This window comes from Rhipicephalus microplus, chromosome 10 (assembly GCF_043290135.1).
Source record: "Rhipicephalus microplus isolate Deutch F79 chromosome 10, USDA_Rmic, whole genome shotgun sequence".
NCBI classification, from domain to species: domain Eukaryota; kingdom Metazoa; phylum Arthropoda; class Arachnida; order Ixodida; family Ixodidae; genus Rhipicephalus; species Rhipicephalus microplus.
The window spans coordinates 15,970,096-15,993,219 of NC_134709.1; the positions used below are offsets into that span (position 1 = coordinate 15,970,096).

General features: G+C 46.5%; 1 protein-coding gene across 2 annotated transcripts in view; it reads left to right on the top strand.

Annotated features, from left to right (window-relative positions):
* The window catches only part of LOC119181157 (intracellular coagulation inhibitor 3), a 60,033-nt gene that overhangs the window by 6,934 nt on the left and 29,975 nt on the right, over nucleotides 1-23,124 (top strand). Inside the window, exon 1 of one of the 2 annotated variants that reach the window (XM_075875107.1) lies at nucleotides 5,511-6,509. The exons of the other annotated variant lie outside the window; for it this stretch is intronic. The gene's annotated coding sequence lies outside the window, so the exon portion shown is untranslated. Of the gene's footprint in view, nucleotides 1-5,510; nucleotides 6,510-23,124 lie in introns of those variants that run through there. 2 annotated transcript variants of the gene reach the window in all.

The window sequence follows — 23,124 nt, forward strand, 5'->3', positions numbered from 1 at the left end:
TGTTACGGCCACAAGGACTTGCTCACAGATGCGCCTCCTCATTCTGATCTGACTCTTTCTCCCACATCTTTCTCGTGCATTTTATTTCTTCCTCTGCGCGGTTACGTGAGCAATGCCAGTGAGCCCAAGAACTGTACGGGCACTCGCATCTCCTTTATGCCGCGTAGCACGGTTCGTTGATGGAGCAGCTGCTGAAAAGGAGTTCCCATTCACGCTTACCGAGCACGTCATGCGTCGCTTCTGCGCTGATTGTTGCGCGCAGCATCGCCAGCTGCTGCACGAACGCATAAAAAAACCTCGTAACGGCATTTATTGCCGTCACTCCTGTACGTACATTGAGCACCGAACAGAACTGCAGATCAAGTTAAGGCGAGAAAAAAAACAATAACAACAAAAAGTTCGACAACGACGTTTCGTATACAAATCGGCACGGAGGTGTCAGTTAGGACAGGACTTCTTAAGCGTAATTCACAACAGGTGTTCTTACCAAAAGCGGCTTACGAATTACCACCGCTGATAGCGACATTTGATGACGCACAGTCTACCAGAAGAAAAAGAAGTTTAAATATAACGGCTTGTTTCTTTTTCTTCTTTGTTAAACACAATAATAATGAGAACTAACGTACAATGATACCAAGGAAAGTATAGGGGTTGCTAACAGCAGTAATTGTAACGTAGATGTGAAGGAAGAAAAATGGACGAAAAGATAACTTGCCGCTGGCAGATTTCGATCCCGCGGCCTTCCAATAACGCGTCCGATGTTCTACAAACTCGAGTGCTCAGATTTGGGTGCACATTAAAGAACCCTAGGCGGTCGAAATTTCTGGATCCCGCGACTACGGCTTCTCTCATAATTATATGGTGGTTTCGGGACGTTAAACCCCACATACCGATAAATCAATCAATTATGCTGCTAATTTATAAATCAATTAGTTTGCACGCAGAGTGGTTTAGGGGCCCTTTAAACGCTTGTACAATACGCAAGGTTGCGCTTCGCATGATTTCCCTTAGGGGGGGAGGACGAAGGTTTGTCGAATAGCTCCCCCATCGAAAGCGAAGTGATGTATCATCAACCTCCCTCCCCCCCCCCCCCCCCCCGACCCACCTTCGCCCGCGCGCATATACGCCCTTTTAGGGCCTTTACACGCGCTACTGGCACAGCCGCAACGCACGTGCCGAGACCCCTGGTGCACGCAAATGGAGGACAAATAAGCCAATTTGCGATGCTCTTTCACCCTCCGCAGCGTCGCCACTTGGCTGATTTGCCCCCCGCTTGCGTGCGGTAGGGGTCCCGGCAGGTGCGTTGCGGCAGTGCGGGAAGCGCGTGGAAAGGCCCTTAAAGGCCGTTCCGCGCGCTTCCCGCACAGCCGCAACGCACGTGAGGGGATTTCTGCCGCACCCATGCAGGGGACAAATAAACCAATTGGCGACGCTCTTTCACCCTCCGCAGCGTCGTCAATTGGTTCATTTGTCCCCCGCTTGCGTGCGGGGTCCCGGCACGTGCGTTGCGGCTGTGCGGGAAGCACGTGGAACGGCCCTACGGTTGTCGTGCTCACTTGGTGCCCGTATCTTTTTGGCGCACGTAGATATGCGTCGATTGTCATTGTGCGCGTGTGAATCATTGTCGTGAGACGTGCGAAGGGCGTCGCGTCACGCTAGACGGCGCGCTTGATCAATGACGTAACGCGGCCAACGACGCTTCTCCTCTCGCCGCGTGAGAATTTTTCTAGGTCGGCGCGCTGAACCCCGCAGCCGCTGTGCGGGACACGTGCTGTGATGTGTGTATATGCATGCTGACTACCGTAGATTTGCGGAGAGTGTTTATAAAAATAATTGTCGGTGTTTAACGTCCCGAAACCATGCACCATATGATTGTGAGAGACGTCGTAGTGGAGGACCCGGAAAATTCGTACCACCGGGGGTTGTTTTAACGTGTACCTAAATGTAGGCACACGCGGGCCTCAAGCATTTTCGCCTCTAACGAAAATGCGGCCACCGCCTCCGGGATTCAATCCCGCGACCTGCGGGGAAGCAGCCGTGTGCACTAGACCACCGCGGCGTCCATGGCCGAGAATAAATTTTAAAGGTCGCGCGGTCCCCATAGATTTGCCTAAGACGACCGCAAATATGAAAGCCATATCTTACGTTCCTAAAAGAGTGCAGGGCGTATAAACAAGCACAGAAGGAAGCCAGTAAACCACAAAAGCATATATAATAACAACTGAAGGGGCGCAAAACGGCGTAAAAGAAAGGAGTTACGAAAGCTTATCAGCGCACGCCCGTGCAATATGCGAAAGTATCGATCTCGCATACGTGGGTGTTTTACGTTTTAGGGTGTTTTAGGATAACTAGTAAGGCCTTCAATTTCATCTTTATGCAAGTAAGTCGACGGCTATAGCTGCGCTGCGACTATTATCAATATGTCATGCTCGTAAATCATCAGACGCGTAATTTCTTCAGTCCAGTCCTATTTTCAACTTGAGTCGATCGTTCTGGTTCCCGCGACCACGAAAGCTTTTTGAACACAAAGCGTTTCACACTACCTCTGAGATACGAAGCTTTGGGACCTTTCAGTGTCTTACGTGCCTTTGCAGAGACTCCGGGATCGGCCCAACTTTGCCCAAGTGACGATGTCATTTGATGGCACCATCACGTGACGTCACGTTTTTGTGACGTCAAAGTGACGCCACGATGACTTCACACTGTTATGGTGACCTGTGATGTCATGATGACGTCTTGGGGTGATGACGCCATCGCAGGGTATTTATTTCTGGCATCACTTGCGTTGAATGTCGATGGTCACGCTTCGCTTTTGATTGGGGGTCTAATAATATCACTGAAATAATTTCTGGTGTTCCATTAAGCTCCAAAATCACGGTATTATATTGAGGTACCCCGTGGTGGAAGTCTCCGGATAATCTTGAACGCCTGAGGTTCCCTAATTAACTGCATTGCGCGGGCCTCTGTAGCATTTCAACTCCGTCGATGGGCGACGCCGCGATAGCTGGAATCGGAGCCGCGTCTTTCGGGCCGTGACCAAGCGCCATAGCCACTGTCACCGCGACAGCGTCCAAGCAAGTGAGAGACAGAGAGATGAAACAAAAGAAAACTTAACCAGATCAACTAGAACGAACATCCGGTTCGTTTAGAAAAAGATTTCAAGGAGAGATACGAACACAGCACTTGCAGACAATCGCTTCAGTCCAGAATATATAAAAGTTGTACCGGGATCGCCGGTGGGCACGGTAAGTTAAGTAAAGGCGGCGTTTAACACCAGCGCAGGGAACGTCTTCACTTTTTAGTGTCCCCTAAAAAACACGAGGGTGAAACCTGAGCAAAGCAATGAATGGCCTTTCCGCGTTTTTCAGGTCTCGGAGGCTTGTAAAACGAAGGATAGCGGTAACATGCCGATAACAGCATAGGCCGTGTCCGCCGCGGTGGAACAGTGGCTTAGGTGCTCTTCAGCTGGACTGAAGGTTACGGGTTCGATACCGGCCGTGGCTGTCGCATTTCGACGGAGGCGTAACGGTAGAGGCCCATGCACTGTGCGAAGTAAACACCAGATTGTCAAAATGTCCGGAGCCGTCCTCTACAGCGTCTCTCATAGTGATATCGCAGTTTTGGGACGTTAAACCCCATATATTATTGCTAACAGCACAGACCGTACATGAAGTAACATCTGCGTGCCCTCCGCTCGAGTGCATTTCTCCGAGTCGCCAAAGAATAACAGGTGTGGTAGGGTCATAGTGCAAGAATTCATGAAAGACCACGCGCCAGGAGAAGAGGGATCATGGATTTTTGACATCCTGCTACACTTCGTTTCGGTTATCGAGAAGGTCCTTATCGGTGATTCTGCCGCGTTCCGTCTGAGTGACCGCGCGAGATAGCGCCGTATGATTGGCCATGTTACACCAACAAGATAACGATTACAAGGCAGCGAGCCTTATCGGATAAAGTGACACACAAAAAGGACGTGCGAACAATTCGTTCCAAGAATGTGATAACGCGACAACCCGACACCACAGACTGATTGCGAAGTCGTTTTTAGGCGTCGCGGCTAATTGAGGTATCCGAATCAGCTGATACACGCGTCAGATTAGACAGTTTTAGCGTTGAACTTCAGTGCGTTTAGATACGGCGCATGGTGGCTGGTGGTGTTTTATGGCGCAAGACTTTTTAGGCCTAAGAGCCTGTCAGGAAATTTCTAATTTTCATTAGAGCAGGGTTGATTAATTGGTATGTGGTGTTCAATGTCCCAAAACCACTATATAATTATGAGAGACGCCGCAGTGAAGGGCTCCAGAAACTTCGACCTCCTGGGGTTCTTTAACGTGCACCCAAATCTGAGCACACGGGCCTACAGCATTTCTGCCTCCATTGAAAATGCAGCCGCCGCAACAGGGATTAGATCCCGCCACCTGCGGGTCAGCAGCCCAGTACCTTATCACCACTAGACCACCTTGGCGGGGCCATTAGGGCAGGGTTAAAAAGTGAATAGAATTCAAGATTTTATCGTTTAGAGGGTCTACAAATGTAAAATAGGTGCAAATGGCCTTAGTGTGCAAGATTTCTTATAAGGTTTGCATCTATACTGTCTTTCCATACGACTTACTGGGTTAGCGATGGGTTATCGCTAACTGTTTGCATATAAAGTTTAAGGTTTAGATAGATGCAAACCTTATAAGGTTTGCATCTATACTGTCTTTCCATACGACTTACTGTGTAAGCGATAGGTTATCGCTTAAATATAAAAAAGTTTGTTTACGTATATCAAGCGGGATACTTGAATGAAAATATAACTCCGTGTAGCTTAAAACGTGCACGGTCATACGTGTTGTCTGAAGATAAAGGCAAACGCGGCCCAGGCACAGTGCCTGACCATATTTAGTAAGCAGTATTTGACATTATACCTCTAGCGGCAGCGTTTTCTAAAACAAAACGATGCTGAATCAACGCTTCGCTCTCATCTGCACATCCTTGTTGCGAAGCCGACAGAGGGGACCGGTGCCCGGTAAGCTTGCTTAAAAATATAGATACCCGTAAGAAGCATCTCAACCGTAACCAATCTGATAAGTACGCCTATAACAGTATCCTCCGTAGAACGCGTAAAACTTTGTTATAACTCCGCAAAAAAAAAATCTGGTATAGTTTTTATATCCTGGTGGAAGCTATGTAAGTACGCTTAACAGGAACGGTATCCATCCACGCTCTGGCGATTCTACGGATGACAGCTCCAAGGCGCGACGAAGCGGTTCCATAACCACCCCTTCCTGCCACCGTGGCACTCATCGAAGAAGAATAAAACGCTGCTTTTAGCCGATTACACCACTAAGTGCAACCCTAGAATGAACCGTAGAAGAATGAGCTCTAGCGTATGCCTGTGTGTATAAAGCTTACAGACCCACCACAGCCACGGATGCGCTCAAGAGGATTACGCGGACACCTATGTATACGCTTCCCCACTGCCGGCGTGAAAGAGAAGTGCGGAGGGTAGGCGTCCGCAAAAAAAGCCAAAGCCGCGCCGCAAGCCATCGCACGCGGAGAGCTTCGCCGACAACGTGCCTCGTCCATGGGCCGTTGCCCCTCTGGCAGACGCGGCGGTCCGCAACGGACTCTCACGCCACGCCGACCAACGGGAGCGTCCGTGTCGGGAAGGGTGGTGGTAGCACGCCCCCCTCCACCCCTTCTGCAGGCTTTGCCAGCATCACGCCCAAGTGCAACAGCCTGGGACCCTTTTCGCCATGCTACGGCGGAGAGGCAAACTGGGTTATGGTAACCTTCCTCGCCCCCTCCGTCGCATCCCTGTAGCATCCGTGGCAAGCAGCTCCAGCAGTCGGCCAACCGAGCAACAAAGAGAGACGCAGCGGGACCGCTCGCGGTGGGTGGGGTTTTTCGTCCGTTGTTCGCCCGCGTCGTCGACGTAACAGCGAGAGATCCACGTGCCCCGCGAGGCGACGTCGACAAACCGTGCAAATCGGTCTCGAAAGTCAGCGGGAGAGCTACGACGTCTGCGGAGGTTGAGGTCGTCGAATACATCATGCTGGTGACCGCGGACATGCCTTGCCGCATCTGATGGTCGATAAGTTCAATCAAACCTTCCAGACAAGAGCCCGGGTGAACAGTCTTTTCCGAACGTCGACGTGGTCTGATCTCACCTGCTGTTTATTGACATGTCTGCTGTTCGAAGAGCTTCTCCTTCTGTAGTGCAATAGACTTCCAGGAGCACGTGAGAACACTCGTGCTTAGATGCCGGCGTAGATTTCGTCCTGAAGCATGAAGCGGTTTTGATGAACGTCAACGTGTGTTCAGTCGCAGACCTAGAGAACTGCGTGCGTGTGTATAAGTGCGCGTGGCCCTCCGAAAGTCATACCTGAAGTGCACATTGAAAAAACAGGACCTCATCATCGCAGTAGAAGCCGGGATCTTCGGCGTGGCGGAGACCTTCGGGAGGAGGACGCTGGTTCGACTGACGGCGGAGAGCCGCTTGCCATAACGGGAAAGTACGCAAGGTGAGATCTGCACTGGGGTGCGCTGCAGCGTTCGGTTTTCTTGGAGGTCCGAATGTGTGGATCGATGAGTATGTGCATGTGTGTCACTATCAGGTGCTTTTTTTTTTAACGCGTTTACATTCGCTTCTAAGCGGCCTTTGCCAAGTCGAGTTCTCTGGCATGTGCCTAACACCGTTTAAGTGAATAAAGAACAAAATAACCATTTAACATGTTTACACTATAACCGTGTAAGGCGAAGCTGGTTGATCTTGCGGGTTTAAGGTCGCCTTCTTGGCCGATGCTTTTTTTTTTCCTTGGTGCAGACAAAAGTTTAGTGTCTAACTACAGCCGTTACGAGATTGACCCAACTCCGGTGCCAGAAGCTAATGTGCAAGCTAGGCTGATTCAAGCAAAGCGGCAGATACTTCCCCTGTAGAAGTGCGGGTCTTTTGTCGCTCGCACTTGGCTCGCGCCATGCCGGACGGAATCGTCCCGACGGCTGCGTGGACTGTCTCTGTCGGTGGGTGTCGCTTGATGGCGGCTGCTCCTATTGGTGCATGCGCGACTATAGGCGCACGACGTGGAGGTGTTTCACCGACGGCGGACGTTTTACGTTGTACTTCGAGCTTTAATGGCTTCGCTCTTAATAGAGTAAGAGAGAGACGAATGTCCACGTGTTGCTTGAGCATCCAATTTTCTGAGCTCAAGCGAAAGCTCTTCGACCGTATGAACGTTACTAGAGTGGTCAAAACTGGTCATATTGCCACAGAGACTGTTTACAATATCCGACATTATGAAGAATCAGCGTCCACAGTCTTGTGCGCACTCTTGCTTGGGGCGCGAACCAGTGTTCACAGGCACGAGCCAGTGTGGGTTGGAGCTGCGAAGAAGAAGAAGGCGCGTGGGCAGAGGAACAGTTTTTGTTTTTGGAACGCTCTAGCGGACTCTTCCATCTTTTCGCACATAATTTTCAGGGCACAAGTTCGCCCATAATAAACTAGTTTTCGACTTTTCCTCTCTTGCACCCGTTACAATATGAAGACGAGGCCGTCCCAATAAGTGATGTGAGGGCGGCACATCTGTCGTGGACTCTTGCTGGCCTGCATTTAAGCCGTCTTCGCCAACCTCCGTGCAGCAGGCCTCAGGCCTGGCCGACCAACCGACCTTGATCGCTGGAATCACGGACCGTTCTACCGCTCGCTGTCATATACTTCCTACATGAAGCAAATTTTAATGTGTATTTATGACACGGCGTAGTACTATGCGTAAAGGCAGTCTTTCAAAATTAAAAAAAAAAAGCCACATACTTGCAAAAGCAGGTATCAGGTTTCTTCGGAATCACATTCATTACACTTGGCTTAACTCCGCGCTAAAGGCTGTATGTTGCCGCAAAGCGGTAGGTTTAAAGTACGTTTATCCAACCACCCCACCGTAATCCAACTTGCCGTATGATTATTTATAAAGATACCTTGTCACATAGCTTCACATATACGCATCCAGAGCGCCTTGATGGACGTCCTGGTGCCGGAAACGATCCCAATGCGAGAACATATTTGTTATAAAGTACAGATCACATTCGCCTACGAAGAGCTAGGGCACAAATATATATCCTCCAAAGAGCCACACCTATTAGAAACTCACAAGGGAAAGCTAATAACAGCGCGGGCGTATGGCAGGCAAGTCCAGAGGTTAAGAGAACGTATATAGATGGCTCTTCGGATTCAGCTATCATCTCGTGCGTTCTGCTTTGCTTGAATCGTCACCATTTCAGGGTGCCTTCCATTATGGGAGAACCACCGCGCGCGCCCAAATCACGAATTATCCTCGCCAAAAATCTTCTCTTGTGTGGGTCAAACACTAAATATTTCTATGGTGACATAATGATCTGCAGCAGCACCCACATGGGGATCACGGAATGATCGAGGGGGGAAATTAAAAAAAAAAAATCTTCACTGACGTGTACGCTTCTCGCGTGGCGTGCACACGTATATATGTTCCGACGGCTGGGTTTGAAGCCTGTGAATCTAATATTGATGCTCTAGCCACAGGCGAGCTCTTAACAAGACGGGATACACACCTTAGGAAACTTTTGGGCGCAAATTCAACGACGACACACACACACACACAAAAACGGAACGATCAAGCTGTTTATTTTTCTTTTGTTTTTTTTTGTGCCCGTCCTGTTCCTCCGTGTTTTGTGTCCTCGTTCAATATTGATCCGAAAGCTTCCTCAGTTATGAACAGTATATTAATTAGCTTGAACCCGGATTCTACCTTTAAGAAGGTTCCGCGCGCAAGCGAGTGCGTTGAGGCTCTTTGCGCGCTTTCATAACGCTTACTAGGTGTTTTCGAGTTTCTATTCGATAGAATGTGGACCCATACATGCTCTTGAGTGTCACAGTCGATGCGTAGGTTATTTGAGCCGCAATTTTCTTTTTTTCCGTGGCTTTCATCGCTATGACGTCACAGCGTTCTCGCGCTGCCACATTTTCTCACTCTTCATCCCTCCATATATAGTGCAAGTGTGGCGCAGAATGTCTATTTCGGGGAGCGTGGCATCCGTGTACGGGTAGCTCGCGCGTCTCTCTGCGGGTTTCCGTTTTCGCAGCGGGACGCTGCTCAGCGCTGTGTGCATGTATAACTACGGGGTGTCATTATTCTCGGGCCATTCACGGGTCAGCGCTTGTTACGGACCGCGTACGACCACTCACCAGGGGGCACCCAACAGGTTCACACGCGGTTATATTGGACGCCGCCCCGCTTTGGAGGGGATGAAAAGTTTCAGTAATAAAAGCAAAACGAATAAAATTGACTGTTATGAGTTATCCTTGACTCGGCAAATAGCAAGAAACTCACACCGCCCCGATTGCATTCGCCCAAAGAGAGAGAGAAAGAGAGAGAGAGAGAGAGAGAGAGAGAGAGAGAGAGAGAGAGAGAGAGCTCTTTATTGAAAAGCAGAGAATTTAGCCGGCGTGTGTCATTGACTTGCTACTATGCGTGGGGAAGGGGATTGGGGACTGAAAGGCAGAAGAGAGAAAGAAAAATATTAAGAATTAAAATGGAAAGAAAAAAGTAAATGTCAGACAGACATTTTTCTGTCTCTTGGGCAGGGACGTGTGCTGACAGCATGACTTCAGTTTTCAAGGCGCCCCTACAGTTTGTCTAGCTGACCGATATCGCCCTAAGACGACTCCAAGATGGAAGCGTTCTTCTTTGTCTTCTCAGTCAATGTACTCCCCCCGATAGCGTGTGGTGTCACGTTGTGTGAATGTAATGGGTATGAACAGAGGAAGGAGGACAAGGAAGACGACTGAGGTATCGACTTCGGCTTAGGATCCGGCCGGCGTCTTGGGCGAAGAACACATGCGGCACCTTCACTCCGAAACTGTTGCGGGCATGGTGGAATTATGTTTATTTACAGGGGTGAGGTTTGTTGTCACATAATGATGGCTTCGCTAAGCGGCACCAGTTTACGCCTTCCTCCTCTTCTCTTTCCTCGGCTCATACCCGTCGCGACAAGATGACGTCAACGCAGGACGTTTTTGTTTTTTTCATCATTCGTCTTGATCGACACCGACGGTCAATACTCGTGATTCAAAAGGCAGCGCCTCACTGGATGAAGCATCTAAGGCTTTCGCCTGGAAGACACGCCATCAGCGTCACATATCTGCAAGATAATTAATCCTTCAATGGGTTAAAAAGGAAACAAAAGCGACATCACAATAATTTGAGACGAAAACATGTACAAAAAACATAACGAACAATATATACTCCCGACGCCTGAATCAAATGTCTACTACATGCCGGAGTGGCAGTTTGGAACGGTATATATACTGCATTATACATATATAACATCCAGAAATTTTAAAGATCACTGCAAAAGTAATACTTTGAAGTCTATAGATGTGTCTGCTTCTTGAGTTGATTATCAACTCAGCCTTTGTTCGCACGAAGCAAATAATGTTATTGGTATGTTTACATATATTGTATATACTGCCTGCTGTGAGGGCCGTAATACTAGGGGGGAGAGGGAGTGGTTCTGAGTACCCCCGAAATTGTTCTGTGCTTCAACTTTTCGGGTGATACTGAAGTATTCACACGGCTTCACATCAACCACCAGCCGCCAACGTTAGCCTTTCTGCACTTAAGCACCCCCCGAAAAAAAAAATAAGATTCCTGGGTACGACTCTGTCTGTCGTACAATTATTTTTTATGCCACACGCAGGTTGATATTTGACATTAATTACGATTAAGTGAAGCGTGAAGGAAGTTCCTCGAAGGAGTCTCATAGGCAATGGTTATACCAATCCAAATGCTCGGCTAAATTAGAGAGAAATAGCTCATTACTTTCTGATATCAGGAATTTTCGCACCTTTTTTTTATGATCAGTGTAAACAATTTGAAACTTTGTTTACGACATCATAATTTACTGTTCCCGCAGATGTCTTGCAGTATGGATTCGTCTGCGCAGACCATGCTAGTTGGATCACGTACGTCTGAAAGTGAGGCTAAATCATAAAGGTATAGCAGCAGGCTAAATAACCTTTTTACCAGAGGTGGCACCGAGATTTTTTTACCGGAGGTTGGGGGATGCGGTATTCACGACAACTGAATTACTTCAGGAGTTACTAACACCACTGATAGCGACATTTGATGACGCACAGTCTACCACAAGAAAAAAAGTGTAATTATAAGGGCTTGTTTTTTTCTTTGTTAAACACAATAATAATGAGAACCAACGTACAATGCCAAGGAGAGTATAGGGGATGCCAACAGCAGTAATTGTAACGTAGATGTGAAGGAAGAAAAGTGGACGAAAAGAGAACTTGCCGCTGGCAGGTTTCGATACTGCGGCCTTCCAATAACGCGTCCGATATTCTACGAACACGTGTGCTCAGATTTGGGTGCACGTTAAAGAACCTTAGGCGTTCGAAATTTTCGGAACCCTCGACTACGGCTTCTCTCATAATTATATGGTGGTTTCGGGACGTTAAACCCCACATATCAATCAACCAATCAACTAATAGGTTCATCAAATAATCATTTGGTGAATACGTCAACTAGTGAGTTATACAAATACTCACACAGTAAGTTGATCAATTACTCGATTATTCAACTGATCAACTATGCAGTTACTTGATCAATCAACTAACTCGTTAATTAAATAATTAATTACATAATATGATAGTTAATAATGATCAGTTAAAATAACAAACCAGTTGATTAATCGTTAAGTATATTATATAATTATTTAATCAATCAATTGATTAAACTAATGTACATTCAGTTAATCAAACTTTTAATTAATTTGTTAATTATTTGGTTAAGTGGTTAATCATTCATGTACATAGCTAGTTGTTTGATTCACTAATTAACTGATTCCTTTTCAGCCGCGATGTGTTATGATATGCCCAATGGCAACGCAGGTTTGTATCACGCAATATTTTTGCGATATTGTATGTTGTATTGTAAAGTCTGTATGCAGAACTCGTATGTTTGTAAAGCACGAACGTTATTTAAACTACATTTCAAAGCAGAGGAAGTAATTTTCACTCTGCTTCCAAGCGGACGCGTGGCTGTGGGATTCCCCTTCCTGCCAGCGAAGTGAGCGGACGTGCTCGACATGTGCTCCGTTATCGACGGGGTGGCTTCAGTGGCCCAAGAGGGCCGCAGTATCTGGACAACCGCCAAGGATTCAACGAATTTCCAAGTGCTTTTGTCACAGCTACCTACAGGGAGAGTTGTTTCGAAAACTTTGTTTTTACATGCCGATGTGAGTGCAAGGTCGTGTCGTGTGGAACACCTAGGCCGTATCTTGTGGATCACTCCAGGTTCATGCTTTCTGACGTGGTTGTGCTAGGGGCGTATCAGATGAGTCACATATGGGGCCGTGTCATACAAGAATTGCGATGTTGTGAAAGAAATGTTGCGAGCAAAAGAAGACGAGGGGAAGCAGCACGGCTGTCTGGTCATTGATCCGGGAAACCAATCTATACGCATAAAAGTGCATTGGTTGCTTCGCAACCTGTTAGACGAGGATGTGCACGAGACATAGAAGCCCTCTGACAAGGATATTACGCTGGAACGATGGCTTACGTGGTCTACAAGATAAGGGTTGTCCGACACGGATTACCAGCTTAGTGCTGAAGGAAGGCCTAACCGTAGGTCACGTGCCCCACTTGTTACGCGCTGCCTGCGAGCAAGCATTGGTTGCCGCCCCAGGCAGGGCTGGGCTCTGCCAGGGGCGGTACATATGCCCAATGTACATATGCCCAATGTCCCTGTATACCTACGCGTAGGCATGCAGGGACATTGGGCACAGGTATACGCTGTCGCGTTTCCCGCAGCGGACTCTGTCGACGCGTTATGGACACGACGTGTCGCGATGCGTTAGGACATATGCGAACGTGGACATGCTCTGCTGCAAAGGAGGAAATGGTGGAACACCTAACGGTCGAAGCCGACGTCGAGGAAACGTGTCCTGGAGACACACAGACGGCGAAAGCGCAGGATACGCCCCCTGAGTAACCTCACGCAAGGAAATCGACAAAGACTAGTGAACTGCGACAAGAAAGCAAAGGGTATGACGGACAAGACAAAACAAATGATGACAGCGACTATCAAAAGGCATCGAACATCGAGGTGCTAGGCAGTGAAGAACCTCGCGCTGATGAAATGGATGTACACTATAGCTTGCTCCAGCAGGACTCGGGAGTGTAACAAAAAGAGATTCGTGAGCTATCAGCTGCAGGCGACGACCAAAAAGGAGACTCTATACCATCGAGGAAGCCGCCACCAAATGTGGTGATCATGCGACGGCCGTTCTTCCGCCCGAAGCCGATCGTTTCGCTGGAGAGAAAATCGGCGGGCACGGATCTCGAGTACGTAAGCCCTGCATATCATGGCGTACTATGGCGCTGAACCACGCACGATGCATAAGAAGGCATGCAGGCTGTCGTGCTGCGTATGTAAGGTACGCACCCAAATCACTATGCAATGCAAAACGCAGTTGTCTATGTCTTATTGTACGCGTAATTTTATTTATTGGGTTGGTTTAGCGCACAAGCGCTTTGTTGAACCGTGCGGTCAGTCTGTTTTCAATCCCTATGGTAATGGAATTGGTCAGAGGACTGCGTGTTGCACCCGTTAACGTTCGCAGTTTTGCCGCGATACGAAGGCAGTGCCAAGTTAAACGTCCGTGTGCTGATAATCAACTGGATCTTGTAGCAACTAGAAGCAAAGGTTGAAAGCTAAGAGCTGATTGGTCGCACAGTTGCCCCTTTTAGAGCATACTACGACGTGTGTGTATGCCATGACGTGGGAACATCTGGTGGCTTTCTTCTATTGGTGCGGAAGAGTTTGAACGTTACAGAATAGACACTCAAGCTGAATGAAACTGGCCAGCTAATCGTGATTTTTTTCCCCTTTAGCGGTTATCTGTGGAGAGCTATTTTTGTGAAGGTGCCAAATGATATGCAGAAACGATGTGTTTTTTCGCAGAGCTTGAACAGTATCTAATTTGTGATAGAGACGTCGTACTTTCGGGAGATTGTAACTGCGTCTGTAATACTGAGGATCGTGCCAAGCGAATCGTAGTGCGTGATAAAAGTGCTCTTTTGTGCACCCTTGTTAGGGAACGTATGCGGAAGATGTCGGTCGCCTTCTAATGGGCGTATCGAAACCGGAATACATGCATTTTCAAAGAGGCAGTCACGTGAGACTTTAGATAGTGTGTATGTGTCACTCGATCCAGTATCGATACGTGGTAACTATACGGTGCGCAGCTAATCTTCTTCAGTGATCACAGTATGGTATACGTTGAAATCGGCTCCCGACCAAAGAAGTGCCAATTCACCATGGTACCTCTGGAAATTCAATAGCAGGCTTCTTGAAGATGAGTTTTAGTTAAGAGAGTATAAGGTGAAATCGAAAAGTTATGCTACATAACGAGCCATTCAACATTACGGAAGAGTGGGAGGACTTCGAGATAAAATTTAAGATAATCGCGGTCGAAAAGGGAAGCGCAAGGAGCCACAATAATAAAATTAAGAAAAATGAGTTGCAACGACAACTTAAAAAGTTGCTTGAAAGGGAGAGTATACCCTATTAGGAATGTTGAATGGGGATATTAGCAAAACAAAGAAAGAACTGGAAGCCATGAAAAATATTAGGCAGCTGTGGTTCGTGCCCGAGCCTAGAAGTTCTGGGTCGATTAGATGCCCAATAAACGTGCTTTAGCTGACGAAAAATGAAATTCAACAATCAATGTGCGGAGGACCAGGTAAATTCAGAGTGTAAAATCATGAAATCACCGTTTGAAGAATATTACCGCGAAATATTTGGTGACCAGAGACAAGTGGGTGTGGGTTTCGAAACAAACTTTTTGAAGGTTATGCCACGGCGACATACGGAGGAAAACAAAGCGATACTATAGGAGAGAGGATAAGCAGGCGAGGAATCGAACATGCGATAGAAAATACGGCGGTAGGAAAGGCTCCGGGAGCATGAAGGCTTGGACTATATAAGGCTTTTGCACCTGGGCCTGATATGTCCCAGATATTATATCACGTATTCGCGGAGGCATACGAAAAAAAACAAGAAACTACCATTGTATTTTTGAACTGCCCACGTGGTTTTAACTAAAAAAAAACAGGATCGAGAGAAGTTACTGTCAGTAAGCGCATGTATGCCAGTAAGTTTAACCAATTGTGATTACAGTCTTAATGAACGTCCTTGAGAAATGATTCCAAACTATGATCAAAAGCTTAGTTGGGCCATATCAAACATGTGGCCTTAAAGGGCAAACATGTGGCAACGAAAGCGCTGTTGCGTTTTCTCAAGGACACTGGTACGATTCATCGTTTGTGATGTGAAACTGTTACGCGTCGGCACAGTCAGTGACCTTTTTCTACTCGTCAAGACTTTCCTTCCTCTCCTCCAGTACAGGGTAGCCTGCCGGGCTCCGCCCTGGTTAACCTCCCCGCATTTCTCCGTATTCTCTCTCTCTCATGTAGCGCATAGTGTCTTTGAATGTTGTGATGCTCTCGATAGCCGAATCGCCACGTTGCGATTAGTTTTAGCGAACGCCTTCGATAGCGTATCATACGAAGTGCTGTTTTTAATACCTAATCATGGTAACGTTGATGATCTTATTATGCAAGGAGTTAAAATGGCGTGTTAGGACTGTACAATACAAGTTACAAATAATAAAAGCCTTAGAGAAAGAATCCCTGTTCTATCAAGTGTCTGCCAAGGGTGTCCACTAAGCCATCTACTTTTTGCATTGTAGATGTATACCTTGAGCCTTTTTTCTTGGATGTTATCAATACCTAGAATATCAAAGAGCTCACACTGAAAACGACCGAAGTACAGGTACTAGCGTACGCGGATCAACGACGTAGCCATGTTCTGCGATGATGGAGAAAGCGTCCAGGAATTTGTTCGAGTCGCAAAAGCACACTGCAAGAAGTCAGGATCCGAGATCAACAAGGATGGAAGCACTGATATATGGTATGCAAACTGGAACGTAACGCCAGAATACTTCTTTTAGCACTGCGGATGACGACACCTGCGAAGTATCTCGGAGTGCCGCTGCAGCACTATAAAGTTAGCACAGATTGTTGGCTAGAGAAACTGATAAAATGAAGGGAAAAAAAGCGGGTGATTCAGTGGCGTACCAACTCTTTCGTGAGGGGGGGATGCAAACTTACCTCACTCGTCAGCTGGGATATATATATATATATATATATATATATATATATATATATATATATATATATATATATATATATTGTGTGTGTGTGTGAGAGAGAGAGAGATCTAACAAAGATGCCAAGAAAAGTATAGAGGACGTTATTAGACCGAATTGCTATGTAAATAGGAAGAAAGAAAAGTCGGTGAAAAGATAACTTGCCGTGGGCAAGAACCGAACTTGCGACCTTCGGATAGCGCGTTCGATGCTCTATTACTGAGCTACCACAGCAGCTATCCCTCCAGCCACTTTATTGGGTATATATGTGAATTTAACCGTGGGAGTATCAGTCAGCGCCACCAGTAGCCATGGCGGCGAGTGTGGCACACTCTTTATGAGCCTGTGGGGCCTCACGTAGCACGTGAACTTATTACCAGTTGGCAGCTGACCAATAGTCCCTCGTATACAGCCTAAAGGCACCAAGCCTGCCAGTACGAGACCCTCGTAATGAATAAGGGAAAGAATTGTATACTTAAGGGCTCGCGTTTCAAGTCAAGTCAAGTCAAGTTTATTAAATAGTTCAGTTGAGTTACATGGTTAGCGTTACCATAGCAGGAGGTCCCAAAGTTTCAGAGAAACTGACAGGGGGACCTCCTATGGCTACATGGATGGGGTAATTACAAAAAATACAGCAATAGTATACGGACTTGTGAGTAATAATCAATAATCTTGATTGACAACAAAAATACGATCAATATACAACATAATGGTAATGCTCACTATTGAAAAATAACGAGAAAATAGTCAAAAGCAAGTGAAGGCAAAAAACAATATTAATGAACTCTACGTGACAAATGCAACACGTTTCATTATCAGTGTTATCAATTATACAAAAGCAAATTGAAGTAATAAAATAGCACAGAACTGTAGAGAGCTATTAACAGTTAATTACACAAATCGGATTTGTTGATTAATTCCTGAACGTAATATTTCTTACTGCGCGAAGTGAAAATATGGATGTTATGCGATGATTTCAATTCGAAAGGCAATGAATTCTAAATGGCTATGCTAGTAAATAAGGTTGAGAACTTGCCGTAGTTTGTCCTTACGGCCGGCAAAAGAAGATTATTTCACTGGAAAAACCGGGTGATGTTACCATTAGTTAAGTGACGATGATCAATGCATGCAATAAAAATGTAATGCGTGATGAGTGTAAAGGCGACAATAGACGTTCTATGACAAAATAATTGTCTCAATGGGAGTATGTTAAGCTGAGGAAACAATGAGTTGCAGGAGAAGTAAAATGGGCTGAAAGTCATTAATCTAACTGCTTGATTCTGAAGTCGCTGCAAACGTTCGATGTGCGTGAAATATGTATTGGCCCAAGATGATATGCAATACGAAATATGGCTATGAATATAAGCAAAATACAAAGTACGTATGATGTGAGGCGGAAAATAAGTTCGTGTCTTGGTGATAACGTGAATACCGAATGCAATCTTTTTAACGAGTGATGCTGCATGTTTATGAAATTTTAGTTCGCTATCTAAGATGACGCCAAGGAACCGCGCTTTACTGGAAATGTTTATGACGGTATTATCAAGGGAAGGTTGTATGTCAAGTGAAATGCGCAGGGAATAGAACAACATAAACACGGTTTTAATAGCATTGATCTGAAGATAATTGGCCTGGCACCATAAAGTTATGTTATGTAAATCTGTGTTGAGGTCAGACTGGAGTGAAGAAACTGATTTAGATGACTGAAAATGGTTGTGTCGTCAGCGTAAAGTATGCACTTGGTCCTTGTAAGAATGGTAGGTAGATCATTAATAAGCATCAAAAATAAAAGTGGGCCTAAAATTGATCCCACTGGAACACCAACGTTAATTAACTTGGGCGTTGAAAGATGGCCATTAACATGAACCATTTGAGACCGGTTACTGAGGTAGCTCTTAATAAAACTTAGTGGCGGACCAGACATATCGAATGATTCGAGTTTAGCAAGTAGAACGTGATGATTTATAGTGTCAAAAGCCTTCGTCAAATCGATAAACACAGATCCCACAAGTAACCCTCTATCAATAGCTTGTTTGATTTCCTCCGTTAAGGTAATTAGTGCCAGCTCAGTTGAATATCCTTGACGGAATCCGAATTGTTATGGAGATAAAAGATTAAATTTTTTCACATAACGCATTAATCTAATGTGGAATAACTTTTCAATTACCTTACCGAAGAAAGGCAGGATACAGATTGGCCTATAATTCTGTACAAAAGTCTTATCACCCTTTTAAAAACTGGAACTATTTTACCAGCCTTAAGGCAGCTCGGAAACACACCCGCTGAAAACAGCTTGTTAATAATTACTGCCAAAGGTGGTGATATTAAGTTTGAAACTAGTTTTACTTTAAAAGGATCAATATTATCTAAACCAGCACTTGTGGTCTTTAGTGATGTGATGACCTGAAGGACTTCATCTGCAGACGTGGAATGAAGATAAAAAGAATGAGTACACCGTGGTATATTACGTAAATGACCTGGTGATTGCTGTGTATCCGCAGATGCGCAGAAATGCTCACTGAACGTGGCGGCCACTCTTACAGGGTCGGTATACATTTCGTTGCCTTGCTTTATTTTTATTGTGGTCTCTGAGCAGTTTTTCATGTTCCAAAATTCTTTAATGATTTTTCAGCAGCGTCTCGTGTTACCTGTGTTTTTTACAATGAGATTCCGGTAGTAATTGCGCTTAGCACGCCTAAGTAAGGAAGATAATGTTGATGAGTATTTGTGAAAGCGGCATTTTAATGCGAGGTTATAAGGCTGCGATTTTAGTTTCTTATGAAGGTTATTCTTTTTATTAATGGACTTAAACAACGAGTTGCTTATCCATGGATTTCTAGGGGAACGATACCACTTCGTGACAGTAGTGGAAGTGGTGCATGCATCTATACCTGAAGCTATTACTTCTGAGAAAGACTCAAAAGCCTTTTCTGCGCAGTCTAGATTAGTCACCGATGTCCAGTCTACTGTGCTAATTATTTGCACAAACTTGTCCGCATCGAATCGGCGTTTCGTAAAGATGTTACTGGCTTAGGTATTTTCGGAGCCCAGAATGAAAAATACAGGATTATGGTCTGTAATGCTATCATCTACTACACCTGCAACGTGTTCAGTGGAAATGTTCGAGATGATATGATCTATCAGGGTATTCGAACCTAGTAAATCGTTTCTAGTTGGTGCTGAGATATGCGACGTAAAGCCATAGCAGTATAAACAGTTCATATATTCTAAGCACGATGCGCTATCAGGATCAATAATGTTTATATTAAAATCACCACATAAGACAATATTTTTATTTTCCCTCACTAGGTTATTAAGAATGATGCTTAACTGATTACAAAAATCAGAATACGACGATGAAGGTGACTGATGAATGGGAGCTATAATAGTACTACGGCTATTCAATGGTATAACACTATGGTTGAATTCAAGCCAAACAGATTCACATAAAATATTGTTGAAGGTTATGTCACTACGGCGTGTGTAGGTTAAGGATGAGTTGACAAGTATGGCACTACCGCCACCACGACAGAGCTCCCGATTACAGTATTCAGAATAATAACCTGGCAATCCGTACAAGTTATCCTCATTACCAGACAACTAAGTTTCAGATAAACATATGACAGAGAATGAATGTTTAAGCAAGGATATCAACGCAACAAGGTCATCCTGGTGCTTTCTAAGACTGCGAATGTTTAAGTGAAATAGTGATAGGGATGGTGACTTCTCGAGTAGCAATTTTGATGTTTGCTGGCACGAGAACGCAGCCATCTTGATCTAAGGTTGGTATAAAATGGGGACTGATAGGATATCTAAGAGAATACTCGGCGATCTTCTGCGCATGCAATTCGAAACACGCGACTGTCATCCGCCTTTCTGGCTTTGATTGTACAATTGTCAGTCCAGAGATGCCTCCACTGGTTGGCTTTCTTAAGCGCAAGTGCCTGTGCAAAAAGGCGCTTTCGCTCTAATGTGAGATGGTCATTCACATACACAGGTTTATGGCCTGTGCTCTGAGAAAACCCTATATCTGTGGTAGACAGGCGTGCCTTTCTTGCCTTCTTAGCGAATTCAGCCTTCTTGTTTCTCGAACAGAACCGCGCAATAATGTTGCTTCCATTCTTTGCGGGCACCCGATGCGCGGCGTCTATGTCTGTATCGGCAATTGGACAACCAATCTTCTCACCGATAACCTGGACGACTGCCAAGCAGTCTTCGCCCTTTGTCTCAGGGATTCCCTTCAGTTCAACATTATTAAGTCGCGAGTATTGTTCGAGATCACACATTTGTTTACTGAGCTTCTTATTCTCATCCCTCAGGACCTTGTTTTTTTTAGTTAGTGCCTCATTGTCATTCTTTACACGTTCACAGAGGTCATTGAACATCACAAGGCTTGTTTTCATCTCTGCGACCTCCTGCCTAAGAGCCTGTAATTCCTTTGCTAGTTCCGCGCAAGTCGGCATTCTCAAGATAAGTAATGAAGTAAACTCAAAATACAGAACACAAGACACAAAATAAAAAAAGAAAATAAACTATATAAACTATATTAAAGGCAGCAGTGGAAGCGAGAAAAAAAAACGCAAAACAGAAAGGAGTGCACCGAGAAGCAACGAACCTGGACGGAGCGAACACAAGGGTCAATGCTTGTACACAGCCGCAACCACTGCTGCCAAAATGACAAGCAATGGCAAACGATGGTCTATTTGTAGGGCTCCTTGTCCGGTAGATGGCGAACGTAGCGGCTGAAGTTCAGTGACGTAGTTGCACGTACCGAGGATACAGCAGCAGCAGCTAAGCAGTGCTGTCCAGTGAGCCGTGCAGATAAGATTCACCACCTGGACGGAGCGAACACAAGGGTCAATGCTTGTACACAGCCGCAACCACTGCTGCCAAAAAAAATGTGTTTTCACAAAATATGATAAAAAAATGACAAAATGATGTCAATGACAAACCAATGTCCGTGTTTTGACACAGTTTTATGAGATCTAACAGACAAAGATGCCAAAGAAAGTAAAGAGGAAGTTATTAGACTGAGTTGTAATGTAACTATAAAGAAAGAAAAGTGGGTGAAAAGATAACTTGCCGTGGGCAGGAACCGAACCGGCGACCTTCGAATAACACGTTCGATGCTCTACCGCTGAGCTACCACAGCAGCTATCCCCCCCAGCCACTTTATTGTGTACGTATGTGAATTTAAGCGTGGGAGTATCGGTCAGCACTACAAGTAGCCATGGCGGCGAGGGTGGAAAAGGAGAGAAGCTCACTTTTAAATACGGTAGTATTTCTTAGGGACCTTCGACACAAAAGTTTTGGTCTGTCTGCCTGTTTGTTTGTTTGTTTGTTTGTGCCGTTGTCAGATAGGAAGGAGACGCGGCGCCGAAGCGCTTTGTCCCAGAGTCACACTTAACTCATCAACCCATCATCATCCTACGTCTGTCCCGGCATTTCCTCCCCCCCAGGGTCGTGTGGGGGGGGGACGTTTTGTTTCGGGCAGACGGCCATGCCCTGGCAAGGGGGCCACCGTTCGGCGCCAGGCGCCAAACAGACGCGGCCTGCCTCCCGGCGTACAAGCCAGAGAGGCCCGACAAAGGGACTACCCTTCGGCAAAGCAACTTCGGTCGCAACGCACAAAGCGAACGTACCCTGGCAATACCCTGGCAAGGTGGGCTATCGCAGCGCGTGGGGTGCGCTGTGGTCATGGCCCGTCTCCTGACCGCTAGGGCCCAGCGAGACTTGACACAGGGGCTACCCTTCCGCACGGTGGCTCTTGTCACCGCACGCAAAGCGGACGTACCCAGAAACGTGGCAGCGGGACTGCCCTTGGTCGCGGAAACTTCAGTCACCGCAACCAAAGTGCCCGTGCCCTCACACTGTCGCGCGGCTGAGAGCCTGCGACGACACCCCCTCAGGGCGGATGGGCTATCGCTCGGCGCGAGGCGCTTTGCGGTCACGGCCCGTCTCCTCACTACAAGGGCGCAGTGAGACACAATCCGTCCTGTGGGGTCTACAGGACTACTGTTTGGTGCATAGACCAGTGCTGCTGCACGCAAACCAAACGTAACCACGGAAACCGGCACGGCTGAAAGCCAGCTTAGTCCTTCTCGAGGAAGGGAGCCACCTTCCGCCTCGACGAGTAGAGTTGCCGAGCCTGCAGAAGGGGCCAACACGGACCTTGCGGGTAAAGCCCGACAAGGTGACAGGATCACCTTAGCACATGCAAAGCTCGGGTGACTCCCACGGGAAAATGTACAGCAAGACTCACTATTGAGAATGTGGCTTTTGTAGCCACTTTCTGATCCTACCGGAGTGCTGCAAACCTATGATTCTGGGAATGGACTTCTTAAGAGAGTACGGTGCTGTGGTCAACATACGCGACGGTGTGATCATATTCGCCGCTGAGAAGTTTGTGACCACTGATCCAGACCAAGAACCCAGGGTGTTACGTGTGGTCGACGACGACGTCTGCGTGCCACCACTGTCATGTAGTCTTGTTTCCGTGTGTTGCGCCGTGCACTGTAATGAAGACGCCATAGTCGAACACATCACTGACCTTCTTTTTCACCAAGGCATCGCCATCGCTCGCGGTATCGTCAGCTTAGTGGATGGGCACGCAGACGTGCTTCTGACCAACTTCACGAATGAGCGCCGGCACATCGGTAAAGGCACAGCTGTGGCGTACCTCAAAGAGCTCGACTACTAATGCAAGGGGAAGCCACAGCTCAATCACCTCCGTATACACCACCAGTTGATATCAGTCCGAGTCTAACACCGACTGAAAGATAACCCCACGGGACCATACCTACCAAACTCGGGGGCGACTGGCTCACTAGGCCTAGTCGTGGAGCCTTAAAGAAAGCCATCATTAAAAGTTGGTGGTTATCTGCCCTC